The sequence below is a fragment of the Sinocyclocheilus anshuiensis genome, unplaced genomic scaffold (assembly GCF_001515605.1).
Source record: "Sinocyclocheilus anshuiensis isolate Anshui unplaced genomic scaffold, SAMN03320099.WGS_v1.1 scaffold255, whole genome shotgun sequence".
Lineage (NCBI taxonomy): Eukaryota > Metazoa > Chordata > Actinopteri > Cypriniformes > Cyprinidae > Sinocyclocheilus > Sinocyclocheilus anshuiensis.
In genome coordinates this window covers 462,643-472,872 of record NW_015549578.1, presented here as the reverse complement: position 1 = coordinate 472,872, position 10,230 = coordinate 462,643, and the positions used below count along the sequence as shown (strand labels likewise).

The 10,230-nt window shown below is 36.8% G+C and overlaps 1 protein-coding gene across 1 annotated transcript in view; it reads left to right on the top strand.

Annotated features, from left to right (window-relative positions):
- Positions 1-8,764: 8,764 nt before the first annotated feature.
- The window catches only part of LOC107657564 (protein-tyrosine sulfotransferase 1-like), a 68,027-nt gene continuing 66,561 nt past the window's right edge, over positions 8,765-10,230 (top strand). Inside the window, exon 1 of the mRNA XM_016445708.1 lies at positions 8,765-9,204. The gene's annotated coding sequence lies outside the window, so the exon portion shown is untranslated. The remainder of the gene's footprint in view (positions 9,205-10,230) is intronic.

Genomic DNA, 10,230 nt, shown 5'->3' with positions numbered 1-10,230 from the left:
AGTTTTTGGGCCAGTTCCATTTCAAATTAAGCAGTTCAGCTACGGCACTGAAGAAACTCAGCCCTAGATTTGTATTGAGAACTTTCATATTTATTTCCTTTCCATATTTTTTTCCTATCTAGAGAGTAGACACTATCAAATTACAGTTGACTATAGTTCAGTAGTTCAGTGACTATTTCAATAGTTAAATAGTAACAAACAAACAAAAAAACTCAGATATCTTGATTAGTCTAGAGGAAAAAAATAATGCTCAGATGTTGATCTTTCATTGGGAAACATAATGGAGGTCTCAGTTACATTCAAGTCTCAATTTTGTCTCAGATGTTTCACCTAAAATAGCTTAAAAAATAATTTCAGAAATGTAAAAAATTCAAAATATTAATAAAAACACCTGTGAGGTTACTTTTCTCATGCAGGAGAAATATCTGAAAAATAGAAGAAACAAAAAAATCTTAACTCAGTACTGTCTATAAGGAGCTACAGAGAAAGTGGTAATAATTTACGGTAATTGTTCAAATAAGTGCAATTTGAAGTGCTTGTTATGAAATAACAAAGAACAATACTTTAAAAGCATTAATCTAATATAATTTTAATTTAGAAATATACTATTGTTCAGTGTTTAAATCAATTATTTAAATTAATTAATAATATATTAACTAAATTTATGCAACTTAAAAGGTTAAAATGTATTGCTATGGAAATTCACATTAACCTTGATTGATACATGCTGTAAATCATTGTTCATTGTTAATTCATAATAGCTAATGCATTAAGCATTATACATGTGTCATCTCAGCAGCCGGAGGACCCCACTGGTTTTGTGCAGCTGAGATCAGATGACGTTGAGACAGTGTAACCAGAGCCCACTGGAGAAGAGCACTGATGGGCTTCTGCACAAAGTGGCAAATCCCCTTTCCCTGGGTGGCAGAGCCTGGGACTGCAGCCCCACAGCAGGGGATTGTGGGTTGTGGACACAGCAGACACTAAGCCTGCAGATTCTATAGCACATACCAGACGAGAGAGTTCTATTGTCCTCGATACTGGCCGGCAGAATGCCTGACCTTGCACATTAACGAAGTCTCCAGATCCGTCTCGGCCCTTGATTGGTCTCATATTTCGCCGCACAGGCATCGGCCGTAGCCATAACTCCTTTGGTAATTCGAAAATTGAGGAAGAAACAAAATTAAGTGTCAAATCTTATTAAAGAACAAATCTGTTTTGTTTCATTAGCTAAATGTATAGTGAGTTTGCAGCATGAGATTTCAGAAAAATTCTTATTTGGGCTCCATTTTATTTGCGTAGGCAAGGAGCGGTGGGAGTACAAATCTTGAGTGTGTACGTGCTGTATGCTGCTTTGCACTATTCATCTGTGTCAGTGTCTATAATCATATGACTGGGAATAGTTACCATAACCATGTCTGATAACATTTACATAATGCTCATAAAAAGTTCCTGGTTTATGTTTAATTTAAGCTTATATGCAAATATTTGGCTGGCATTTTAAAGTTATATTCCAGTTTCAATAAATCATCAAATCAAATACATTTAAATAAATTAATTATTTAATAAACATTATTAATAAATATTTTTATATAAAAAAAATTTCAGGTAAAACTTATTTGAGATGTAAAGCTTTTAAACAAATTTTTAGGTTTATGGCATTGTGTTTCAACAAATGCGTAAAATTGTATTTAACTTTACACAGGAAAGGTTGCCAGAAAATGCTGTTGATTGAGCTTTACCGAACCCAGTGCCCTTTAACTGTCAGATTAGCAGAGCTTGTCCTGACCACGACCCGACTGGTATTAAAGAAGGACATAAACAAAGTCACAAGGCGACTTATGAGTTTTTGGACAGTAAAATAGTGCCCGATATAACACCATTATATTTCATCACTGCAGCAACTTAGCAGGGCTGTTTAAACAAGCGCTGGATGGTGGGTGGATGACGAGGTTGCTGTTTGAGGCGCATTGTTTATGTACTGTGCAGCGAGAAGAAAGGAGATGAAGAATATCTCGGAGGCTCTGACAGCCGCTCTCCTGCCAGCTGCGGTATTAAGCTTTGAATTACTGTAGCTCTGCTCACTTTAATGAATCAGGCTTGGCGTTTATTTGCTCTATAACAAGTAAGGCTTCATTTGACTATGCAGTGAGTCTATTTGCCAGACCTGAGGTCACCAAATCTTTTTATGAACTGCGGGCTGCAGAGAATATCCTTTGTTGGTTTCTCTTTCAGCCTCCCTGATTTATTATTTCTGCACTGGCATTCCTCATGGCTTGTGCTGCTTTTATGTAAATGTGTAGTTTACAGTAAATGCTTCTGCTATTGTAATTTCAAATCATCTTTCTCCATCAATGTAAATTCAAAAGTATCCATGCATTCTGATTAAAGTAAATTATTTGTTAGCTAGTTTAAGCTATGCAACTGTAGCGATGTCCTTGAATTTGATTCCCCGAGTTTTAATATACAGTTCTGCTGGGACTTTTCATTGTTTTAATCACTCTTTGTCCCAGACAAACTTAAGTCTGTGTATTAATTTTCAGTGACTTTTGATTCATTTAAAACCACCAATGGCCCTGTCTCAAATCGCACCCTAAACCCTTGCGGCCTTCCTCTGAGTACACATTTTTGTGGCGTAATGGCGTTTTGACTGTTGGGTAGAAGTCTGCTGCGGAGCTTGCTTCAGTGCAGAAGTGTGCATCGAGGGTGCACAGCCGAAAAGGGGGTGCTCACGAGCACCGCTTTTAAAGCTAAAATGACAAACAACTGTGGTAAGTCGGAATCATTCAACAAACACGGTGAGTCATGGCTTCTTCCTCTGTTATTGTCACTTGCACTGCTTGCCACATGTTTAGTGTAGCGTTCTCTGTCAGCACCGAGGGATTCAAATGTGATAAATGCAGGGAAATAGTTAGACTGACAGAAAAGATTTCAGAACTAGAGACATGCATCCAAACTTTAACTGAGGACAGTAAGAATGTGGCCTTAGATAAGGCTAAGCATACCAATTTGCAAAACTAACGGAATGCATAGCTGATATAAAAAACTGGATGACTAGTAAATTCCTACTGCTAAATTCTGGAAAAAAAACCAGAGGTGTTAATTATCTAACCTGCATGTAAAAACCTAGAACACTGTCTAACACTTGATGGCTGCTCTGTCAGCTCTTCTTCATCAGTTAGAAACCTAGGTGTGCTATTTGATAGCAATCTTTCCTTTGAAAGCCACGTTGCTAATGTAATGGAGGCCAGTGAGTAGGTGCTGTGCAGGTAAACCTCACTCCCCTCATCTCAAGAGACACACTGGCGACTGATGGTAGTGGCTCGTCTTTAGCCTCCTTGCTAGTGTGTCCGCCTCCCATGCCAGAGACCCAGGTTCGAGACCCACTCAGAACGAGAACGAGGTGTGGCGGTGAGGACCCGGGGAGAGAGGGTTACACTTAACATTAGTAAAACCGCGTTTTTCCATCTTTAGAATATATCTAAATTACGAACTATGCTTTCAATGTCAAATGCAGAAATGTTAATTCATGCATTCACGACCTCAAGGTTAGATTATTGTAATGCTTTATTGAGTGGTTGCTCTGCCTGCTTAATAAACAAACTCCAGCTTGTCCAAATGCAGCAGCTAGAGTTCTTACTAGAACCAGGAAGTATGATCATATTAGCCTGGTTCTGTCAACACTGCACTGGCTCCACACCACACCGAATTAAACCACACCATGCCAGTTTCTTCTGGCCAGAGGAGAACTGCGTTTCTCACAAGGTTTTTTCCCCCATTTTTGTCACCAATGGAGTTTTGGTTCCTTGCCACTGTTGCCTTTGGCTTGTTTAGTTGGGGACACTTAATTTCTGGCAATATTGTCGACTTGCCTCGAAACACCACAGGCTGGCAACTCCTGCTGGTCAAATCAGTGTAAATGCAAGGAAAACTCGGCCTAAAATATGTATGATCCTTTTAAAAACCAATTGCAAATGTTTTCACGAAAGAGTAGGCTATATGTATTCAATATAATGTACAAATAATTACTTACCATTACATATGAAGGTTTTGTACAATTTGTGTTATTTTATTAATGTGTAGTGTTTTGTGTGTTGTGTGTTATTGGGCAACTAGGTCAGTTAGAAGCAGATAAATATTATTTTTATATTATACATGCAGTATTAAAATTTATTAAATAAAAATGAACCTAAATTATAAAACTGAACCAAGATCAGTTAAAACCATTGGACACTCATTTATCATTTCACCAGATCAACAGCATCTAGTGGCGAACCATCGAAATTCGACACAAGCTCCAAACCACTGATTTGAAAACAAAAGGTTTTTGGTTACAAGTAAAGAACCTACAGAGAACTTTCCCAGTTCACATTTGTTTCCCCCAAAAAACCCAAACGGAAAACCGTATGGGAACATTACGGAAATGTTCTGTGTTTGCTGGGTAATAGCTAGCAACTAATGAACACAGACACACACACACACACACACACACACACACACACAGTACACCTTATAACTGAAAATAATTAGCCTGTGACTCAGAAACAGAGCTTATTTGCAGAGAAGTGTTTCTGAGAACTGTGGTATGATTCAAATGTTTCTCCATTTTGGAAACACGAAACCTTCCTCTTGTGAATCTTTGGTCTATTGCCTTTGAAATGCTCTCTGCTCCTAACCCTGCAGAAGTATAAGGGGGTCAGAGGTCCCGTATCTGAATGTCTCTTGAAAGGACGCCCTCTCAGTTTCAGAAGGACCCAGTGGGATGCACAATGCAGCGGTAAGGCCACGGGTCTCCTGAACCTCAGATATGTTCCACCGCCCTCTGCTTAAGATATATGGTCATGCATTGAGGTAGAGTTACCACACAAGCTGAATAATGTAACATTCTTCGACGTCTTCCTTTCCTGCATGCTGTGATCTTATTATCTGTGTTGCTGAAGAACAATGTAGTTACCACCTAAAATGTCGTTTTTCATGGTCATGATTTTGTCAGACAACTTATTTCAGCCCAATTAGCTCCTGCTAAACATTAACATACTGTATGTGTGTAGTGGAAGTGACCTCGGTGGGGATATTTGTTCACTTTTCTGTCTGACTGAATGTTAAACAAATGAAGGACCAATTTTCTTCATAGTTGACTGTATGGGCCGGATACAGCCATTTCCTGCAGCTGTGTCTGGCATGCGCTGTCCCTCTAACCCCCCACATAGAGAGTCCAGTCTCTGCTGCTGCCCCTGTTAAAGACTAAAACCCTTAAAGGCATCAGAAAGCTAGGTGCTGTAGAGCGGTAAATTAGGAAGGACAAGACTTTTTTACACTCTGTAAAAAAATAGGCTAAATGAGAATCTACATAAAAACACATGCTAGACTAACAATATTCCCCTGTTTGTTGTTCCATCTAGTTATCCAAGCAAACAATGCAGATTTGTGAGCTCCCAGCATGCATTGTAGCATAAATTGATTATCTGGTTGTTGCTTGCTGATGTTTTTGTCGTCATTCTTAGTTATTTGTTGTATAGTGATGTTAAGAGCTCATTCCGTGTTTGTGCTTGTCACCATGATTGACGTTTGTGTTAAGCATTGAGCATTGTTTGTGCCTGTGTTGAACTATTGCTTTTAATATCTTTGCAGTTGCACAGTGGAAATTATACAGTTGCTGTCAATGGGAGAATTTTAAAAGAATTTGGACTTTTTGATCTGAAACATCTGCAAATTAATTTGCAATCTGTTGAGGATCGTCTTACACAATGTAGTTAATGAGTTAAGCATCAACTATCTTCTAACTAACAACTGTATTTTAATTTATTTTCACCAAGGCTGCATATATTTGATCAGAAATACAGTAAAAACAAAAATATTTTGAAATATTATTACCATTTAAAATAACTATTTTCTATCTTAATATGTTTTAAAATGTAATTTATTCCTGTGATGGCAAAGCTTTACACTCTGTAAAAAAATAGGCTAAATGAGAATCTACATAAAAACACATGCTAGACTAACAATATTCCCCTGTTTGTTGTTCCATCTAGTTATCCAAGCAAACAATGCAGATTTGTGAGCTCCCAGCATGCATTGTAGCATAAATTGATTATCTGGTTGTTGCTTGCTGATGTTTTTGTCGTCATTCTTAGTTATTTGTTGTATAGTGATGTTAAGAGCTCATTCTGTGTTTGTGCTTGTCACCATGATTGACGTTTGTGTTAAGCATTGAGCACTGTTTGTGCCTGTGTTGAACTATTGCTTTTAATATCTTTGCAGTTGCACAGTGGAAATTATACAGTTGCTGTCAATGGGAGAATTTTAAAAGAATTTGGACTTTTTGATCTGAAACATCTGCAAATTAATTTGCAATCTGTTGAGGATCGTCTTACACAATGTAGTTAATGAGTTAAGCATCAACTATCTTCTAACTAACAACTGTATTTTAATTTATTTTCACCAAGGCTGCATATATTTGATCAGAAATACAGTAAAAACAAAAATATTTTGAAATATTATTACCATTTAAAATAACTATTTTCTATCTTAATATGTTTTAAAATGTAATTTATTCCTGTGATGGCAAAGCTGAATTTTCGGCAGTCATTACTCCAGTCTTCAGTGTCACATGATCCTTCAGTAATCATTCTAATATGCATATTTGCTGCTCAAGAAACATTTATTATTATTTTCAATATTGAAACAGTTGTGCTGCTTAATACTTGTAGTGTACTTTTACTAAGACCTCTGTTACCTGGGACTTAAACCTATGACCAATTGGCATTGCTAGTGCCATGCTCTGTTTAAGCTACAGGAATCCAAAAATGTCATCACATTGCCTTGTTTTTTAAACCAACTTTTTCTCAACAACTTCTCTTTTTTTCTTATTTTACTGTGCAATCCCACCTAATGACCCTGACTAAATCATTCCAGCTGTGAAAGCATGTAAGTAAGCCCTGATGATGACACAGCATCCATGTAAGCAGTATCTTTTACTTAAGAAACTTTATACCGCTCATGCAATTAAGAGCTCTTACAAAGGACATGTGCAACATAATCTTGTTGGTTTTTATTGAGAACAGTGTATCACTAAATTATGGATGTTGCTTTACCTCTAAATCTCACTAGATGTACCATCTGCCTCAGGATCAAAACCCTAAACAGTGGGCAATGAAAATCAGCTTAGTCAAAAATCAGACCAGGCACCCTGCCAAGCCAGATTCACCTCAATTAAACTGCGGGGACAAGCCTGCTAATTCAATGCATTTAACATTCGCCATGGAGTTATACACAAACTGCAGACTTGTTTACAGTCAGGCCAGCTGAACGCCACTGCTAAATTGTGTTAGAGGGCTATATGCAGCAATTTTTTAATAAACTAGAGTAGTACTTTAAAAACCGTTATGGAACAGCATCTAGCAGCAAGGCGACACATTAATCTTTCTTTGGCTTCTGCAGAAAGTGCTACACTACATGGCCAAAGAAAGGTATGTATGTGGACGCCTCTTTCAGTTACATGATGTATAAAACAAGAGTGTTGCATATTAAGCCTTGCATATATTAAGTACATTTATTAATGTTTTTATAAACACTACTGTTCAAAAGTATGGGGGTTGTAAGATTTTATTTTTATTTTATTTATTAAATTGATAGTAAAGACATTTATAATGTCACGTTTTTTTTTTTTTGTCAAATAAATGCTGTTCTTTTGAACTTTCTATTCATCATATGATCCTGAAAAAAAGGATCACAGTTTCTACAAACATATTATGCGGCACAATGGTTTTCAACATTGATAAAAATAAGAAATGTTCCTTGAGCACCAAATCAGCAATGATTTAAGGATCATGTGACACTGAGACTGGAGTATTACATTTTAAAATAAATTCAAAAAGAAAACAGTTCTTTTAAATTGTAATAATATTTCACAATATTACATAGTATTTTTATCAAATAAATGCAGCCTTGGTGAAAGACTTCTTTCAAAAACATTAAAAATAAAACTTGAATGTTTTAAACTTTTGAAAGTGCTTGTACTTACAGTATGACGCATACATTGCATTAAAACCATTAAAACCACCATTATTAATGTATATATTCATAAGCTTATACATTACATTTAAATTTTACTATACATTTTAAAATGGCAGAAATAATGAACATTTACTTAACTTCTTAACTTTATCTTTGGTTGAAGCTAACATAATATTGTATTTTTGTTTAGCAGACATTTTCATTCTAAATATAAATGGCACAGAACCAGTTGAGGACCCTGGTTTGCTGAGTCTGGTATGGAAGAACTTGACTAGTGTTTACAAAACGCCAACCTGAACCCCATAACACACTTCTTGGATGAATTGAAATGCAGACTGTCAGCCAGACCCCGTCGCCTGTCATCAGAGCCTGACCTCAATGATACTCTTGTGTCTAAATGGGAGCAAATCCCAGCATCCGTGATCCAGCGTCTACTGGAAAGCCTTCACAGAAGAGTTAATGCTCATGGTCAACAAGCACAATTGCTATGACGTTCTGGTGTCAACGTACATCTTATAGTTTAATCAAACAATTGATGTTTTTTTTTGTTTTTTGTGGGTACCCTTGAGTATGAACAGGCGAGTTATCTGGGCCAAGCACTTCATCACCCTCCCCTTTGTCCCCCAAACTTCTGTTTTTGGCAGAGCTTGAAGGCTTTTACCTAATCAAGCCAGACACTGTGTGACTGATTAAGAATTTGATTGCAGGAGAAGAGGATGAGGACAGAGAGCTCACGCATGCACATTCATCCAGACATCCATCTTTTGCTGCAGACATTATAGGGCACATCACAAATAATCAAAGTCTTTTGTATTCTAACTTTTTACACCGTGTCCTTCCAAATAATTCCAAATACTTTGAATTTTGTGGTTTCTTGAAACATGTGTTTCCAATAAAGTATCGACTCTAACCTGAAGCTAACTGTCTGCAGACACATGATCCTTTTCTTTCAATGCTTTTTGGTAAATGAGAGCCAACCAGCTTCATTATTGCATCAAACCTTTTTTGGACAAGTCAGTAGGCAACTGAATGGTTTTAATTAAGAATAAGTTTGTGTGCTTGTGTTTTTTAACATGTTCACTGGTATGACTGAGGATCTCCATGGGACTGTGGATTCTAACCATTTCTGGTAAGATCAGACCTGACGGAAGAGCTGTGTGGTGATATGATTCATCTTCTTAAGGCGCAGTAAGTGTTTTTGTTTCTCTGACAACAGTTAGCACAGTAATTTAGATTTTATGGTCAAATCGAAAAATTTAAATAGAGCCCAAAGCTTTTTAAGGATTATTTTGAGGTTCTAGAAATGCATTTTAAAAGGATAGCCCAGCTAACAAAAATATGTTCCAAGAACATTTTAATAATGTTACCATTAAGTCATGAAAACATTATTTTTCTTCTGTGGAAAACAAGATACTTTAAAGAATGTTTTGAATGATTTACACATACACTGAAAGATAATGGGGTCCAAAACAGCACTGAAGAAAGAAAGTCATACAGGTTTGGTACAACATGACAGTGGCTTAGAAAATGACACAATTTTCACTTTTAGGTTAACAGTTTTTTCCCCCTTAACTTTTAAGATGACTTTAAAGTATTTAAATTAATACATTATTCCTAAAAGGATAGTCTTCCGAAAAATTAAAAAACTGTATCATCATTTACTCACCTTTATGCTGCTTCAAACCCGTATCACTCTCTTTCTTCTGTGGAACATAAAAGGAGATATTCCGAAGAATGTTGGTACAGTTCTAACTGACTTCCTGTGAATGGTCAAAAAATATAATGCAAGTCAATGTGAACCAAAAATCTTTGTTTACCAACAAACGAGAATCACTGCTTCTGTAGCATGCTGTCGATAACCACAGAAAATTATTTAAAATTCATATAAAAATCATTAAATTAATTAAATAATGAATCATTTTAAAATCATCCCATAGCTTGTATAAGTCAAAACAGAACATTCAGTGGTTCTGTGCCTTTCCCTAATGCGTAGTTTTAGTCCGTCATTGCTGTATATGTTTAGGATGCAGTGAGTGTTTATGCAAGCAGTCACATGAAGCAAACTGCACAGAGGCCATATAGGAAGAGAGCACACTCGGGGGTGCCTGTCCCACTGCCGATTTGAACAGGCCCATACGGTGACACACCATGTTGCACCACACAGGCTGTGATTTCCTGCCATTCTCTCAGGACCCATCTGTTCCCACACTTTGG